The following is a 19153-nucleotide window of genomic DNA, read 5'->3' on the forward strand; positions in this document are numbered from 1 at the left end:
ATATATATATATGTTAGTAGTGTACATTGCCATATAATGTAAAAAGAAAAGAGGTACCCTGAACAGTGCAGCCATCTAAGTGTCATACCAACTAAACATAAACCTTTAACAATGAAAAAATATATTTCAATTGAAGTAGATTTTTGGAATTAAATCTAAAGATAATTTCTTCTTGATAACAACAAAGCTGCAAATTACATTTCATTTCATAGAACTTCCAAGAACCAGAAGATTGTTTTACAATATGTTAAATTTTGTGTGCATTTTTTAGTTAATTCTTCCCACAATTATCATATATCTGTATTTTTTTTCTCTTCTTCAAGTCTGGTGACTTCATTTTTATTGTATTTCATCTAAAAAGCCTTATATTCCTGCTTTCTCCCTTTCTCCAGTTGGCAAATATTTTTGATCCAATATTTTCTTTTTTAATTACTCAACTGAAAATTTGTACTATTTTCTTGGCTTATCTGTAAGATCAAAGTATACCTAAATTGATAAATGTGATCAATTTCATTAAGAAATAATGTTCCCCAGAGATAGACCCAACACAAATATTTTAAAACATACCAAGACATCAGAATATATAGGATCCATGTAATTGAACACAGAGACCAACAGTCTAATATTAATACTAACTGCATTACTTTTGGTTTAATTCCAATTACAGAAAGGATGAATACTGATAAAAAATCACCATGCCAAAACTAAAAATCTGAAAATGTGAAAGATAAGCATTAACAAATACTTATGATTCACAAAGATTCAGTCTCTTCTTCACAATCAGCATTGCCTTGGCATTGAAATGAAGTGAAACTAGAACTCCATAGAAAATTCTCAAAACTACACAAAGCAGAATGTAGTTTAGCAAATAGGTCACCTGAACTCAATTTACATTTCACCTGAGGAAAAGCCATAAGTAACCAGGTCAGAAGAAACCAAAAGTATAGAAGCATTTTATTACAAATGATGTTTTTAATTGTACATCTACCAACAGTTTATCATCTGGAGTTTTCAAAGTGAACACAGAACATACACATAGGCAGGTGCCTATCATTTGACACATTTGAATGTTTCAAGATAATCATCTCAAGGAATTTCAGCTGATAAGGGGAACATACTTGTTTCATTATAAAAGGCCTCAATTTTGAATTCCCAACCTTAATCCATATGCATCAATGTATCTAATGTATTTAGATATGCAGCTTCTATTAAAACTTTAAAACCAGTATTTCCCTCTATAATTTTTTTAGATACAAAAAATAAGGAATTTATTTCAGTATGATCTTTCAAATTACTCTCATATTTATAAAGGAATAACACCATCCTGTGCCAGAAAAATCCTGGCCTGTTAATTTCCCCACACTGCAACCCAACCTCCTTACCAGCAGCTCCAAATGTCATCCACCCTCTCCTCAAATGGAGTTGACAGTAGCACAGAACACTTGGCTGCCCACTGCATATGAGAAACTGTCAACTAAACCTCGGAAACGAATTTCTGCAAATTCGTAATATACTAGTAGAGAAATGGAAGAAGAAACCTTTGACCTAATTTGTATTTTGAATGCAAATTGAGTCTTATCCACGGAAAAGTATTACACAACAAAGTAATAATCTCTTCTGTCATCGTAAGAATTCTGTGTTGGTGCTAAAGCATTGAGTTTCGCCATCTGAAGGCTCTGTAGGAAAGAGACCTCTTTTCAATCAAGAATTTATCTTCTTTGCAATTATTTTATGCGTCTATTTTTCCTTACATAAGAAAATACACACACATACACAACACTTGTGAAACTTTAATTTTATAGACTGTGGCTTAAGATAAAGTCATAAAACATAAGTACTGTAATTTATATTCAGGTTTCACTCAACCAAACTTTTAATTTAAGGAGAATGATTCTCAACAACTAATGGAATAATATATAAAATATTCAACCAAAATGAGAATAATTCTTCACTTTTTTGGTTTAGAGACACAAAAGCAGTTATAGATAGCTACATTTTAATAAAAGCTGAGAACTAAACAAAAAAATCTATAATTAAAATGAAATTGTGCATGGTTTCCAGATTTTATTTGCACCCTAAAGCCAATTTGTCTGTTGACATTATTTGTTTGTTCAACAAATAAATTTTAAATATCTAATAAATTCCGGTTACTGCTCTAAGCAGAAGAGTTAGAGTGGTGAGTAAAATAAACAAGTTTTGCTCTTATGAGCTTGTTCTGTAATGTTCTGCTGCTGTAAGAAAGTAGGATCAAGCTATTAATTGTTGTTTGTTGACCTTGTATCCAGCTACTCTACTGAATTTGGTTATTAAGTCTAGAAGACTTTTTTGGAGTTCTTGGGGTCTCCTATATAAGATGAAAGAACTGGGCTTCTGAGAGAGCAGATCTAAAATCTGTATCTATTTCATTTTGTGATGGGGAAAATAATTCTCAACCTGTTAGATGCTAGGTGTCCAGAGTTCGTGGCCTCACAATATCAAGGAATGAAGTCACCAACCAAAAGTGGAAGTTAGAAGAGTTTTTTATTAGAAGTAAAGAGAAGAATAATAGTTCCTGGATTTCCAGAAGAGTTTTGGAGTGGTTGTTCCCTGAGGCTCTTTCTCAAGAGTAATGTATATAACAAAATCACAACATGGGTACAACAAGGGTTCTACTAAAATTAACCTACAAAATTAGAAGTATAGTCTCTTAGATAATATTGATCCAATAGGGAAATGAGTCATGTAGAAAGGATACATGGAAAGAATAAAGGCATTCTTGGAAAGTGATGGGTCCAGATGTTCTGGTCACCCACTGGTGCATCTGACATTTATTTGGCTCACTGAACCAGGTGGTACTAATAACAGTATAATTTCTAGTTACTATGTGTCTTTTGGAAGGCTAACAGGCCTGGATACTGCATTTTCATTTTGGTGCCTGGTTTTCTTCAGATGTGTCTCCTGCCACAATCTTGGTGTTCCCCTTTTGTGCTGACTTCCCCAAGGACTCGATTCTATTCTGATTGCATATTAATTTAGATGTAATGTAGCTGTCTATAACATTGTAACCCTGAAGTTTATATAATTCATTTTCTCTCTTTCTTTACATATTTACTTTTGTTTCTATACTTTAAAAATTCAGTTTATCCCATGTCTTGTGTCCAAGATTTGGATGTAGATGATTTGCAATGCTTCTGCTTAGAATGCTGTTTCTCTTCTTTGCATATCAAATTCTTTAAGTCCCAGCATGCCACAGTGCTTTTCTAAATTAGTTCAGGTCACACTATTGTCTCTTTGAAATTCTAGTGCACTTGGAATGAGAATTGTGGTACTTATTTATTTCTGTACTTGTGAATTTTTTTCATCTCTATTTTGAACAAAGTATTTAGAATCTAATGAAAACTTGGGGTACTTTTCCCAGAAAAAAAAATGAATATATTTACAATATTGTGAATACCTTGAACTCAATTTTATGCTGTTTTACCTTTATTTAAGCTACCTAAGAAAAGTACATGTTTCTTGAGGGGAGCAACATTAGTTTGTTTGGTTTTTTTTCCCTATGCTTCCTACAGTGTTCAATAAATACTAAGTACTGCTTAACACTGCTTAAATACTAGTGTTTTAGATAATTTACAGTGATAGGTTTTCATCATAGCCCCCCTAATTCTATTTTGCAAAATAAAAATGTTGGTATGCATTTTACAGAGTCCAAAGTTTAGAGGATTATAACTTTACAGAGGGAACCTAATACAGTTCAGCATGACCATTTCAGGTCATTAAACAGTGAATTCCAAAGTCAGCTGCAGAAGCTGAATTTGCATGTTTCAGAGGAATGTCTAAAGGAACTAAAGAACAGCTGAGCTCACCTGGGGTTCTCATAGTCCCTACCACACAGATATTATTAGAAGTAAATGTCTTCCGAGTGATGTCATTGGAATTGCCCATTATAAAAGTAATAGCAGCAATAAAGTTAAAGGAAAAATTATTAGACTCCAAAAACAAGATCTATAAAAGTAGTCACTAAAAATCACTGCTATTAATTCTTCCAATTCACATATTATCTTTTTATTATCCAGATTCAAATAAAGTGAATGTTCTGGGTTAACTGTTTTGATATACATATTTTTAAAAAGAATAATACTACAAAGGAATCCAACATCTTAAAATAACTAAATAGGAGCACTGAGAATAAATGACAATATCTCAAACTTGAAATCACTATATAAAACTTAGGACATTTAAAATTGGAGCAAAATGGTAATGATGGAAAGACTGGGCTGTCAGATGACCCTGTTTCTAATGTCCTCTGTCCTGGCAGTCTCAGCCCATATTTTGCACCTTCGATGACATTGTCTGCTGATGCTATTACCCCTAAACACACGACTGTACTCATAGTTGTTACAACCTTATTGCTTGCAGCCCACCTTCCTCCAAAGATAACAGTCTTCTGGAACCATCTAACTTTATTGGGTGGTATGTTATGTGATCTAACTGTAATTTCCAGCCCAGCATAGAAAAAAAGAAAGAAAGAAAGCTTCATTTTACAATTGTTCTCCCTACAGATTCTATTCACATAGCAACACATTTTTTCTTCTGTTTGGGCACAGTTACTCCCTGACTCTCATTATCACCAGTAATTGGGCTTTTTTGCATCACATCTAAAAAAATTTTGTTTAAAGGAAGAGAAGACAAAAAAAAAAGGAAATAACTTCCAGATTTAATTACACATTTGTCTCCATACACTGAGAAGCTTCTTAGTTTAAAGGCTTAATGTTTTTTATGCTTTCTGCCGCTCTGAGAAGATTTTGTTTCGAATTCATTTGCCTACTCATTTCAAAATATACAAAGAAGAAAATCTGAGAAAAATACAAGCTGCACTGCCAACAGTCTAATCCTGTATTGCTTTCATTATCTTGACTACAGCCACCAAAAGGGCAGCAGACAATTTACATAAGAACTGGTCTCCAAAAGAGATTCAAACACTGACTTTCTGTGAAGGCAACATTAGGACCGCAGATGCTCTCAAAAAGTCCAAATGGCCTTTACAATCAAATGCTATTTTGCACATTACAACCACTGGCTCTAGTTTTCATCCTTACTGTTTATTAAAGATTATGCTGAAGAGTAATAGAAATTTTTTAAAGGAAATTAACAACCTATGAGAGAGAATAAAGTAAAGAAGTAGACATCCTCAGTTTGGAAGAATAAAGTTGAAAGAGAAAGAATGCCTCAATTTATAAAACATATAGATAACATAATAAGAGGATATATAAACATATATCTCTCCTCTACATTTATAGTGATCTGTTAATGATAGTACCTTCTTCACCAGTTTTTTTTAATGAAGATCATATGAATTAATACTTAAAAGTGTTTAAAATAACATATACTATAATTTATGAGAAATAAATCTATCCTTCCAGGTCCTGCTCCCAATGACTCACCTCTTCCAGGTCCTGCCTAAGAGAAAGTCATGCACAAATCAACGAGTGAGTATGGTAGCCCTATGATCCAAGCACTGTCCACACATATGAGGCTGATGGAGAAGCCTGAGACATAAATCACAGCAGTGACTGACATATAAAACCATCTGTCTGCGCATATACCTACCCCACTACATTGTATCCTCTCAAAACACTGCCAATTCTTTGTGTCCGCATTTCAGTCCCACTGTAAACTATTAAAAGGTAAATGCTGCTGCTTTTAGAGGACTTGACAAGATCCCTGGAATTTAGATAGAGCAGATTTCATAACTGTAATCTCAAAGAGTGCAGGTGACTTAATCAAGGTCCATTGTGGGATGATTATTGCTTGCTAAGCATGCCATAGCATGCCAGGCTTCAAAGGTAGAACTGAGGATAGTGTACACCCATTATAGATCACATTCCAGTAGGGAGGATCCAATAATGAGGATGGAAACAAACAATTACGGTGACTTCAGATATTACTCATAGGACTCTGGGTGAACGAAATAGAAGTGGTACTGTCTGGATGGTACTTAGGTGAGATTTGTATAATGCACTTGGAAAGAGTTTCTTGAAAGGTGACCTTGGAGCTCTAGGACCAATGCCAAGAAGGATGTCATGCAGGAATCAGAAGGACAAGCTTTCCAAGCAACTGTGAGTCAAAGATCCAGACTTGAAACAAACAATCCAAGCACAGAAAGAGCAGGATGACTGGAGTAGTGTGAGAAGGCACATTTTAGGAAGAAGATGGTGGAAAGAGTCAGCATGAGAAGGCACCAGAATGGCAGATTTTATTCTGGTCACATCGGAATTGCACCAGAAAGTTTGAAGAAGGGAAACAGTTGCATAATACGGTGACTAAAGACATTGCTGATGCACTGCATATTTTTAGAAACTATTTTGAATGTTTCCACTTTAATGAAGTGATAATTGTTCAAGGAGGCAGATATGTTTAACCTGATTTAAACAATATAGGAACATGTATCTAAACATCACATAGAGTCCCATAAATATGTTCACCCTTTGTTATTATAAATCACTGAAAATAAATAAAACAGAAAGGAAACAGTGAGGTTTGATTTATGACTTTAAACAACCTTAGCTACTATGAAGAAACTGAAGGCAGAAATGACACAAAGGTAAGTTACTAGACAAATGCAGTGATTTAGAAAAGAGTTTGTGCCTCATATTACATCCCTTTTACCCCGTCAGAGATGGAACACCCAATTGGAGAGAACACAGTTTAGACTAATTTTGACATCCTTGAATTTTATGATTTATAAGTGAAAAAGTACACAGTAAAAGACAAAACAAATATGTTACCTACACTATACTTTTGATCAACCCCATTTTAGGTCACCAGACCTGGTAAGAATCCTAAATTACAGTGAGACACTAAAATGAAAAAGAATAAAATGCAGCAATTACTTGAAATGCTATGTGGGATGTGTTGGTTATATATCCTTTCCCATTATATCCTTTAAGGCATTTCCTTTTCATTCAGTGGCCCTGTCAAATAAATTAATGTGATGCACACAACTGCATAACTGAAAGAGTGAGATCTGAAAATATTAATAGTTGTTTGCAGAAAGATAACAAAAATCCAAGGAAGCAGCTGCTAAACATCTACAAAATTTAGATTTTCTTTTAAAGATGACTTTGCTCAAACTGATCCCTACTAGAAAAGCATTTGACTAAAAACAACTAATATTGATCCCTGGTAGAATATATATATTTTTTTTATATATATCTTCATCTTTAGTAGAGATAATAAAAAACATTTGACTAAAAACAACTAATATTATATGCCAATCTCCTATTTGTAAAGTGTGTTTTCTCCTGTCTTATCCTCACGCTAACTTTATGATGTAAGATTATAATAATAAGTATTATCTCAACATACAGGTAAATAGGTTCAAGCAAGTTAGTAGCTAAACCAAGAAAATTCAGACAACACCTTGTTCGATAGCCCAGAATTTGAAACTGTTCTTCTGTCCTTCAAGGTCATGTTAGTTCAACCATCCTACTTTTTTTTTTTTATTTTTTTTTTTTTTTTTTTTTTTTTTTTTTTTTTTTGGTAAAAACTCTTTCTCCAGAAAGCTGGTCAGGGCAGAAAAGTGAGCACAGGATTTGAGGTAGGTCTGCCCCCCAACACTGTGACGTGGAAACCAGTATCAGGAACTTTTCATTTCCTTTTATGTAAACCTCACCACAAAGACTTTTTGGAGGAGTAAGAGATTATAACAATATATGCAAAAAATTTATATCTCAAGCAACAATAACAACTCATTAGATCTTCATTTAAGAAATAGATAACACTTAAACTTAATGAAGAATATGCCCTAATTTTCTTTAGGATAAAACTGCAAAACCAAAACAGGCATAAGGTGAATGAGATAGTTACTGTGCTCTGCATACAACTTTCAGAGGATTAGCAGCCTCTTCCCTCTGTCTCACTTATAATTAATAGAGGACAGGAGATTTGAGTGCAATAAATATAGAATGAATAAAACACAAGGCTAAGTCTCTTGGGAGCTTTAGTTTAATAATTCTACTCAAATGCATTTAAGGGATGTGCAGAACAACTCATTTCCCATTGTCTGCAAATACTACATCATTTTAATAGTTGCAGAGATTTCACAATATGGCAGCAGTATCGTCCCAGTATTCTCCACTGATGTGTGCTGCAGCCGACACCACCGATTCCTGGGCATCCTGGTAATGAGGCTTGGCCGTCAGCCTCTACTCTGCTGTCCACCGGACACTGTAGCCTCCCTTGCTGGCATTCTATGACCTTCTATTCTAAATAAGCCAGAATGTACAACTGGAGCGCACGTAGCAGCACTTCTTTACAGTGTACTTTCGTGAGTCAGGTCAGAATTTTAGGTAGCTGGAAGAGACCCATATGCTATCTCCTAAGTCCTAGGTACTGACATTTTTCTTTTCTTTTCTTTTTTCATTTTTTTTAATTTATATGCGTTTGTGATACATAATTCTTTACATTCCTTGTGGGGAGTTGGTACATGCATATAACACATCTAAATTCGTTTTGCGTCCCTTTCCCCACCCCTTTAAACCTCTTCTCTCCATCTCTTGATCTCCTTCCCATCTGAAAAAGATCTATCCCCCTACTTCCTATTATCTATATTTTATTCTGCTCTTCATTTATATTTTGCATTTCTCTTATGAGAGAACCATGCAGTATTTAAACATGTGTGTCTGATTGATTTTGCTTAACATTTTGGTCTCCAGGTGATTTCTAGAGACCTGCACTCTTTTGAGCTTCTAAAACTGCAAGGACTGAGGCCACAACAGAGGCAAAAGCCACCAAAAGAATGCCCCAACCCTGACAACAAAGTGCTAAAGTTGATGAAAGACCTTGGAGACAAGGAGAGACTCATAAAAATTCCTTGGCATATGGTTATTAATTACCCTGCCAAGAAATTCAGGGGCTCATCCTCAGAATTACTTAAGAAGAGATGTAGGAATGGCTTGAAAGAGGCTCCACTGCATTTCTACTCAAAAAAATTTGAGATCATTTTCTGAATTCTTAACAGCTTACATTTTTTCATTTTCTTTTCAACTTTGCAATATTTTTTATTAGGCACCAGCTTGGCATAGGAGTCGCAAAAGACTTAACCCTATACATGTTTTAACAGTATGTTATAAAGCTTCTCCTTTCACTCCTCTGTGCAGTTAATATGGGTCACTGCCAATAATCATTTTGAACACTGACTCAGTGTGGAGACTGTGTTCAGAATCCTTCTACAGAGGCCACTGTTGACAGTGTTCAGGAGTAGACAAGGCAGTGACCCAGCCAAAGAATGCAGAAGGATGGTACAAGGGAATGTAGAGACAATTTTGGAAGACTGACAATGTAAGCCACCACCAAGACTGAATGATGAGTCCTTTTCCAAGAGCAATGGAAATTCTTCTGCTCTCCTATAGATCAACAGACAGTAAGGTTTATTTGTTAATGTGAAGGGGGAGTGAAATGGGAGTTGTCCAGCCATAACAAAAGACAAGCCACACACACACACACACACACACACACACACACACACACACACACGACATCCAAATCTCATAGCAATGCCATAGGCAGACACTGCAATTCCCCTGTCACAGGCAACAGACCCTGAGTCCAAGAGTCACCTACATGGTGGAAAGGCACGGCTCATTTCCTAAGTCACCTAGGTCAGATACGGAGAGCAAAAGACCAAACAAGTCCTAACCTTCTCTCTGGTTGATCTTGAACATTCATGTAATCCTTATGAATTCAGAAGTACTACTGTATATAAGATTTTTAAAAGCAATATTCATCCCCTCCACCTGGTTTCATTATCAAAGAAAAACATGTCAAAGCATATATCAAAAGCTATTAAGTATGTTTTTAGTAAGTAAAATAGAAAAATTCAAGGACAGAATTTTCTTAGTTGATCTGTTAGAGCACAAAGGACTAAAAGGACTAATCTAATTAAAAGATTTCAAAGCAAGCCAACAAGTGCAAGCATGGTTTCCTTTTTTTTTAGTTCATCTTTTGGAATATTCATTATTTCCTAATCTTTGCTAAGGTTCCATAGTGAAACATCAGACACTAGAGAAAATCAAGAAGCCCCCAAAATACAAAGTAGTGCCGCACACAGTAGTTTTACCAAAACAATCTACCCTTTGGAACTTATACTTTTGTTAATCAGATGATTTTTTTAATTATTCTTTTTCATATTATATTTTGAGACAGGGTCTTGCTAAGCTTCTAAGTTGCCCAGGCTGGGTTTGCTGCCTCAGCCTTCCAGAGTGCTGGAATTATAAGCATGTTCCACCACACCTGAATAATCAGAGGACATTTTAATTTAGTTCTCAGACCAATCTGAATTGGTAATTAGCAAGGACATTTTATCAACTATTATACTGTTTAAAGTGAGCCATTTGCAAATTCTCCATAAAAATCTCTGTCTAAACAAATAAAATTCCAATGCATTGAGTGTGTGCCTTTAAAAAGCTAATACATATTTTGTAAGAAAAAATTAAAGACTGACACACAAGCTTTGTTCATTTTTAGAAGACAAATGTTTCTCATTATCTGAATTTAAGGCGACATTTTAGGGTAAAAGTGAAAGCAATTCCATATAATCTCAGTCATGAATATGGGCACAAAAGAGGCATGCATACAAAGTTTTCTGTTTTTCAAGGCAATTTTACTGCATATTTTAAACCTAAACATTGTTTATTTTAGTTGGCTTAGAATCAGTGGTACATAAATCTAAGTAGAGTATCGCTTGCAACCAATTCTATTCTTTATAGCACAAAAATAGATACAATGAAATACTTCTCTTCTAATTAAATGTTTTAAAAATACATTTAAGGAGAGGAACAAAACAAACAGCTTGGTATCCACCCACTATGGAAGCAACTACCTTTCCTAAATGTGTCTTTTAGGACTGAACAGGCAGTTGGTAACTCTTAGTTCTGCTTGAGGTTCTCTTCCCTAATCATTCATTCTGCCAGGGAAACCAATATAGCAACATTCCCTCTTCTTCATAAGGGAACATCCTAAATGTGTCTGGAAGGTCTTGATTCTAGGCCAAAAAACTCAAGCCAGCAACAGTCTGAAGATAGCTCTGTCTCTGGAGTGTGCACTAACCTACTCCTTCTCTCCTTTAAGTCTTTTCTACTATAGTGGAAATTCTGAAGACTTGCTTCTCTTAAGGATCTCAGGAATCAGTGAACATTGCTCAGAATCAACTAGAAAAAAAAAAACAGTAAACTTCAGACTCAGCATACTAAATGACTGGCTACAAAGAAATTTAACCTGAGGAAATTCCAAAGGTTATTTGTCCAAAACCAACATTGAATTCACTTTCACAACACAATGAACCCAAACTACAATTGCTAAATCCGGATATAGCCTCCATTCATCTAGTCAAGTGAATAAAATTTAAATAGAATGACTAAAAGAAAACAATATGAAATTCCATAAAAGACTTCAAATCTTTGCAGTTTTGCTACATGAAAGTGATCCTCTGTATTCAGGTTTTGGTTATATTCCACTCAAGTCATCACTCTTCTCCAAGACCAGTTTCAATTTTATATAACCCAAAGTAAAAAGCAATCTGTCCTCTTGTAATCAATTTTTCTGCTTCAAAAGAGAATCATGATTATTTCTATTTCATCAAATGTATCCAAGGAATTCATATATCCCAAAAACCTTTACATAGCACTTTTAAAGTTAAAAGTCTATAGATTTACTTGATTGTAATCTTCACCCCGATGAAGGTTTATTATATAGCAGGTAGCCAGCTGTTTTACACCTTCACCAAGGCCAAAACAAGCATTTTAATTGTGATAAGAAGTATTCTCTCATACATAAATACAAACTGTTGGTAGAAAGGTTTTTAACGATGTTTTTCAGGTTATTAAGGATTAACTGTCTGTGGTTGTTTAAATATTTAATCATACACAAAGACAAAAAAATAAGCTCAGGGAATTCCTGGTAGACTTACAATTCTGCAGAAATGAGCTATGACACAGTTGATAAAACATTTAAAGATAAAAATGTTTTCTGCATATTAAAGAGGATTAAAATGTATTATTTCCTTATGTTGTGATTAAACATCTATCTCCATCTCCCACTAAGCTCATAAAACTTTTTAATTGCAATATATTTTATTTTATTAGTGATTATAACACACTTTTAAAAAGTTTAGAATCTACCTGCTGAAATTTACTGTACTTGTTGCTTATTTTACTATTCCAACTGAGTAGACCTTAGAATATACCAAAGATTATGAACAAAAATGACACCCAAAATGGGAAGGAACATCAAATGGTTCAGCAGACTGGCACATGTTCTACATTGAAGAGGCAAAGATGAAGAATAAAATTAAATAGTGAGTAAATGTAGTATCACATATCATTTGCATTTAGCAAAAGCTAACTTGAAAAATTATGTCTCTTAAAACAATAAATTCCCAGTGTTGAAATATCTTTATTTATTTACACATTCAGCAAAGCTTTATGAACACCTACAATGTGTTAGGCACTGAAAAAGGTGCTAAGAATACAAGTTAAATAAAGCATTTTTGTATATCTAAATATTATATGAACAGTATTGATTAGAGTGTGAGAAATAATAAACGAGTTTACACAGCATCTAATAGAAACAAATAGAGTCGAGCAACATAATTCTTTAAAGGCTTCATCTGTAATTTGCCAAGGAAACTGAGTTTGTAAAATAAGGAAGTTTACAGGGATGTTCTAGGCATTCAGAGCCTCGAGAAGAATAAACAGTTGAAAACAGGAGATGTGGAATGAACCATAGGTCATGTAGAAGAAATCTGGACAATATGCAGGGCAAAGAGTTGAGTCAGACGATGAAAAGCTCATGTACTCAGCTTCAGATTTTGAACTCTCATGAATGCTATGGAGAGCTATCAAATGGCTATAAGCAAGAAAGTTCTGGATAAGGTTTTTATTACCAAAATATTACTGTAGCAGTAAGAAAAATTAGAAGCATCTCTCTGGAGAAGGATTTGACATAGGCAAGCTTTTCCCAGTATTTTTATATCACACAGTAGAGCGTCAAGACCTTCGTGTGTAATTTCCAATGAATGACCTTGACAGATTAAAAGGAAAATTCATGTAAAATAACCAAACATTTCCAAAAGATTTTCATAATGCATACTAAAACAGTGCTGTGTTAAATATGCCCCACATTAGTTAATGTACTATATATTTCAAAATGTTTTGCTCCCTAGTTTCTCAGTTAGTGTTTGGGGTTTGGTACTTGTCTCAAGGATTTATGAATGGGAACTCACAGTGGAAATTACTAAGTACAGGTAGGAACAATTCCTGTGTTCTGGCAAAAGCCCCATTTTTAACAAAGTGAGAATTAGTAGCTACATGACAGTATTAGTTGAAAATGTAGCTCAAATTAAACCCAAGCAATATTGAAAATTACAGGATTTCTCACTTGCTTTCAGAGAAAAGGTCAGTTTCCAACTGTTGACAAGAAGAGAAAAAGGAGCTTGATATTTAAGGAAAATTGCCTCAGGCCTCAGGCTTTATGGAGCAGTGGCAAAAACTGACAGTTTTGCTCGTCTATTGTATTTATTCTCATGAGTGTTTGAAATTAATAATTGAACATGTCAATTGGAAAACATAAGGAAAAAGGAGAGGAAGAAAACTACTACTGTGTAGTTCTTTATCCTGTAATTAAAACACATCCAGTGTCACTCCCAAACTGGAAAACTTCAAAGAGGACCGTGCGACAAATCGAAACATTGCCTTTAGGAATGAGAATAAAAAGATCAAAGTAGGCAGTGAAGACAATCTGGGGTAGCAAATGGCATTTCTCTAAATTGGGGAGGCAGACGAACAAACAAAACTTAGCATATTAACAAATGATGCAGATAAATGTCTATCTAGAAGACAAATGCAATAAAAGGATTCAACCTAGTCCAGGCATGGTGGTGCACACCTGTAATGCCAGCACTCGGGAGGCTGAGGCAGGAGGATCGCTGTGAGTTCAAGACCAGCCTGGGCTACATAGTGAGTTCCAGGTCAGTCTCAACTACACAGTGAGACCCTGTCTCAAAAAAACAGGCTTCAACCTCTTGAAAGATACCTCAAGGGAATAATTTTACCTCAAAATTCAATGTAATTCTTCAAATAAGTTACCAATTATGGAAGGCCTAATGCAATTACCTTCTAATCTTTAGATAAAATAGTGCATGTTTTTCAATGGTTTTTTTCTTATAGAAAGCTGATAGCTTTCTAAAAAATACATGGATGGGACTCTTCTACAAACTAAGAAAAATACAAGGCAAAACCATTAATAAATAGCATAATGATACATGTATTGCTTAAATGAAATGAAGTAGTACAGCAATAAAAATATCTCGTAATGTAATAGGATGACCCAGTTTAAAATTCAATATTGTTGAATACTGTTACCAGGCTATATCTGAAATCTGTTTTCTATGTCTTCTCCTAGTGAATCAACTTTGCTCATTATACTTTAAACCAAAAAATATTTACATTTATAGATTTTTTAAATAAGCATGAAAATCATAAGGAAAAACTTCTCATGAAATAATCACAAAATTAGCCAATGAAGAATTATAAATGAAATTATGTCTAACTAACTCTCTATGGCCTACAGCAATACAAAAAAACCTATTTTCTCTACTTATTCAAAAGTAAAAATATATTTAACATAAAATTACATGTAAATAAATTTCTAAATAAGTTTTATTTAGAAAACATAAATTTAGAAAACATAAATTCTTACCAACTACTTCTTAAAAACATTCCAAGGCGGACTGAGAGTGAAAGTTCTAATTAATGTATATGGACCCCTCAAAGTTTCTCAGAATTCCATGATTACAACAACTAATTTGCAAAATAAGCTGAAAAAGGAACTAAAAAATTTCCCTCATTAACTCATTTATGCCAAGGATTGAATATTTTAAAATTTTTGCATGAAATTCATATATGTTTACTACAAAAGTTCAAGAAACAAAAATCTAAAGAAAACACATTTAAATATGTTCCATTGTTGTATGTATTACAAATGTGGATCACTGGGCAATGAAGGGTTAAATAGATGTCGTTCAAAACAATTGAATATTTGGATAATGAAAATTACTTGCAGTTTTAAATGTGAGCACCTAGTCGAAGAAAAGGCTCAAATAAAAATGCTTTATCACCAAAGAGAACATACCATATTTGAACAACAAGAATCTTGACTTTTCCACTTAAGCAAGCCATGTCCAAATTCCTTTGTCAAGGAAAAGAAAAGAAAATCATATCTAGGGTTTTGTCCTTCAATCCTACATGAGTGGAGATAAGTAAACATTCTGTCTCAGAGGGGTTTTCAGTGTCTGGTTATGTTATTCAAAAAGAGTTCAGGCTTTAAAATTATTAACTTCATATAGGAAGTATGAAGAAAGGCATACAGTCAGATAATCATGAGTTGAGAGCCCCATTATCTATTGATTCATGCTTTATTTATTTCCTTGTTTTCTCCAGAGAGTATGCAATTAGCCTCTCACCTGCTAATCAGATGCATGGCTTCATGCCTCTCAGCATTTCAACTGATATTAATTCATAAACTAAGGTTAGGTTGTCACCAAATATGAAAATCTTCATTAACTTTTATAAGTCAAGTTCCTTTCAGGCTGCAGAAGCAGACCGGATAGCAATTTAAAGTGTAATTCTTACTGAGTTTCCCAAAGTGTCAACTCAAAACCTTTGTAGGCTAGTCATGCTATAGTCCTATCAAGCTACTATCTTACAAAGGCAGGTCGTGGATCTCAAGGGCAAATGAATAAATAGTGGCAGATAAAGACAAACAAGCATATCCACATCACTGAATCAGCTACCGTACTGCTGAGACATATTGTCCAGCCAAGAACCAGAGCACAAATATACTATGGAAGATTTGCTCTCCAGCAACCAAATCTGATGTCGTTGCCAGGCAAGTGTCTTTCTTCTATGTTCCTTTAATAGCAATTATTACTGCATATAAATAATTCATTTACATGTTGTTCTTTTTAATTAGTCTGTGAACATTTTTGAGAAAATCTATTTCTCTCTCATCCCAGGACCTAACCTAGAGTAACACAACATGGGCTTCCAACAGTTCTACGTGAAAAAAATGAAGGGATGATGAAACTATTTAAGTAATTAAAGCACTTGAGTGTTTGCTTTATGCTAGGAAATATAAGGGTTTTAAACATGAGTCACATCCAAGCTGTACCCTTAATAAGATTACAAGAATTATTATAACATAGAAAGCAGTAAAAATATAAACAAGAAACTTCTGTAATGGTGTGGTTAAAATGAAGTGATTCACATCTGTGTTAATGTTAAAGGGATGAGTTATCCACATGTGTAAAGGTTTGGGTAAATTCACTTCTTAAGTAATAGAGGGATTGCCATTGTCTTATGAAAAAAATGTCTTTGTAGTAAAAACCAATGCATATTCTGGATGTGGTAAGATGAAAAAGGAAAGAACAACAGGCAGTCTTAGGTCTGGTCTAATGCTTTATCTCATATCAGCTTGTTGCAATACCAAATGAATGACCAACATCTGCTATTCACAGACAAATCAATCCTACCTGTTATTATACCTCTTGAATTATTGCTTTCTGGATGCACTGAAGCAATCGTGTGTAGAATAATCTTCAGGATGTAACTAGAATAAATATGTTGAAAAAAGATCTAAGGCTTTGGAGAAGACATACTTTTTTATATTATCCTCCAAATGAACAAAATTAGAAAATGACAAATTTTCACACACATAATGAAAAAATTCTGGTAAAATCCTCTGATAAACATCAAATAATTCATTGAATAAAAAAGGAATGTCTTACAGGAATTCGAACTATTTTTTATTAATATCTTCATATAGTTAACTTTTAAAATTTACCCAGAACTCAATAAATATGAGATTTATTATAATTTCTTATAGATCTTATATTCAAATATTATTTATATATCTTATACGTTATGCTTAGTGTTATGGCTTGTGTTTAGATGTCCCTCCAAACCCTGATGAAGTCAGAGGTGGGACTTTTCAGAGGGGGCTGCATCTAGGGTGTGTGATTCTGGAATTAACTGTGTGATGCTGGGAGCAAGTGTGTGTGATTGCTGAATTAGTTTTGCATAGTTCTAGGTGTGGAAAGTGGGATTGTTCACCCTGGTTTAGTGCTACCTGCTATAAGGGCATGTAGCCTGGATATAATAGAAGGAACAGAAAGAAGGCTGCTCTTGTCACTTGCTGCTTTGTTGCCTTCTGCCTGCCATGGACTCTTCTTATTGATATCTTTCTGTCATTCCACCCTTCCTTGGAGCCCGCTAATTAGGAAATGAAATCTCTACAAAATGTGAGCTACAATAAAACATTTTTTGTTTAATTTTGAGTGTCAGATTTGTCTCAGCAATGAGAAAAGTAACTAAGACGCTTAGCAATAGTATGGATTTTAAAAATTGTTATATGATCAGAAACACTTTTTTAAAGTAGAGAACCAGTGAAAGTGGTGGCACATAAGTATAAATTTAGGAAGTATATAGGCTCCACCAATAATGTCCTTAGATTTGTGAATATATTATATTGCATGGTAAAGGGGATTTTTAAAGTTAATGAAAGTTATGGTTCTTAAAATAAGAAGATTATTTGGGATTGTACAAGTGGGTCCAGTCTAATCACATTAGTCCTTAAAAGCAGAGAGCTTTCGCTGGAGAGATGCCACAGGAAGAAAAAGAGAAAGATTCAAAGCCTGAGAATAATTCAGTATATCTTTGTTTGAGTCTGACTCCATGGAAAGTAAGAGAAGGAAGTCGGGCAGTACACAGGAGTATTGTGTGGCTAATAGCCAGTAAGGCAAAGTGGGACCTCAGCTGTACAATATAAGGAACCAAAGTCAGCCAAGTTTTCAATGAACTTTATATTTATTCATGGAAGCAGATTCTTGCTGAGAGATAGACCCAGACAAAAATGATACTTTGAGTTGAGCCTTGCAAGACCTTGTGAGAAGAATCCAGCTGAGTCAAGGTCTGCGATTTTTTGATCCACGAAATTCTGAAATAATAATAGGTTATACTTTAAATCACTAAGATTGCAACCGTATGTTACAATAGCAAGAGAAAATCAACTGGAGGCCCCATTTCCAGAATCAGGATTTCTAGGTTCAAATCCTAAACCCATTTCTGAGACAACCTCAGAAAAGTTATTCATCTTAAACAAGTTGGTCTATGGTGCTACTGATGAATAATGCATAGGTGTATAAGGAGAGGGCAGAGCTGAACCCTAAGAGAAAACTATCTCCAGAGCCCTCCTTAGCCAGTTGGAATTAACAGATAGCTATTATGGGGATTTACAGCTATTAGAAAGGTATCTTTGGTCAAGAATGCAGCCATTGCCAATTTAAGATGCAGCAGGGAAGGAGATAGAAGTATTGAAGGGGAAAAAGCAACTCTTCCCTCATCTGAGTGAATATATTATATTCAGATTTTTACCATTCAGATTTTTATCATTAATTGTGATGTTACCTGCCGTAATTCTTTTTAGACAAACACTCTGATTGAGGATATTCCCTTTGATTCCTAGCTTGGTGAGAATTTTCTTTCAAATTTATTTATTATTTTTTCTCTCATTGAGTTTATTGGTACATCTTAGGTATACAGTACAGTTACCTTCATCATTGGGATCTTGTACCTTTACATGAGAGGTCTTGGTTCTCATTTCTTCCCTTTGTCCCTGGTGAGAATTTTTATCATAAACAGATATTGGTTTTTGCAACATATCAAGAAAATAGTTTCTTTTTAATAGGTTATTAATAGAATGAGTTGGTGAATTATATTGGTTTCCAAAAGACAAATCTATAATTTACTTGCCTGGTATAAACCCCAGTTGATCAGCATGTTTTATCCTTATTGTATATTGTTAAATTCTATTTGTCAATATCAGATAATGATTTTCAAATGTGTTTATAAGAGAATCTGATATGTAAATTTTATATCTGATACCGTCTCTGGGTTTTGGTCAAACTTAAGCCATAAAGTAAGCTGGAAAATATTTCTACTTTTTCTGGAAGAGTTTTGGTAGAATTGTCATTACTTTTTCCAAACATCCTTTGATAGAAGCTACCAATAGAGACATCTGGATTAGAAAGTTTCATGATAGGAAGATATTTAAATCTAAATTC

The 19153-nt window shown here is 34.2% G+C and overlaps 1 protein-coding gene across 9 annotated transcripts in view; it reads right to left on the reverse strand.

Annotated features, from left to right (window-relative positions):
• Kcnc2 (potassium voltage-gated channel subfamily C member 2) overlaps positions 1 to 19153 on the reverse strand; it is a 177467-nt gene that overhangs the window by 86402 nt on the left and 71912 nt on the right. The gene's annotated exons all lie outside the window — the stretch shown is intronic.

Source organism: Fukomys damarensis, unplaced genomic scaffold (genome assembly GCF_012274545.1).
Source record: "Fukomys damarensis isolate Sample0158 unplaced genomic scaffold, DMR_v1.0_HiC HiC_scaffold_15, whole genome shotgun sequence".
Taxonomy (NCBI): Eukaryota; Metazoa; Chordata; class Mammalia; order Rodentia; family Bathyergidae; genus Fukomys; species Fukomys damarensis.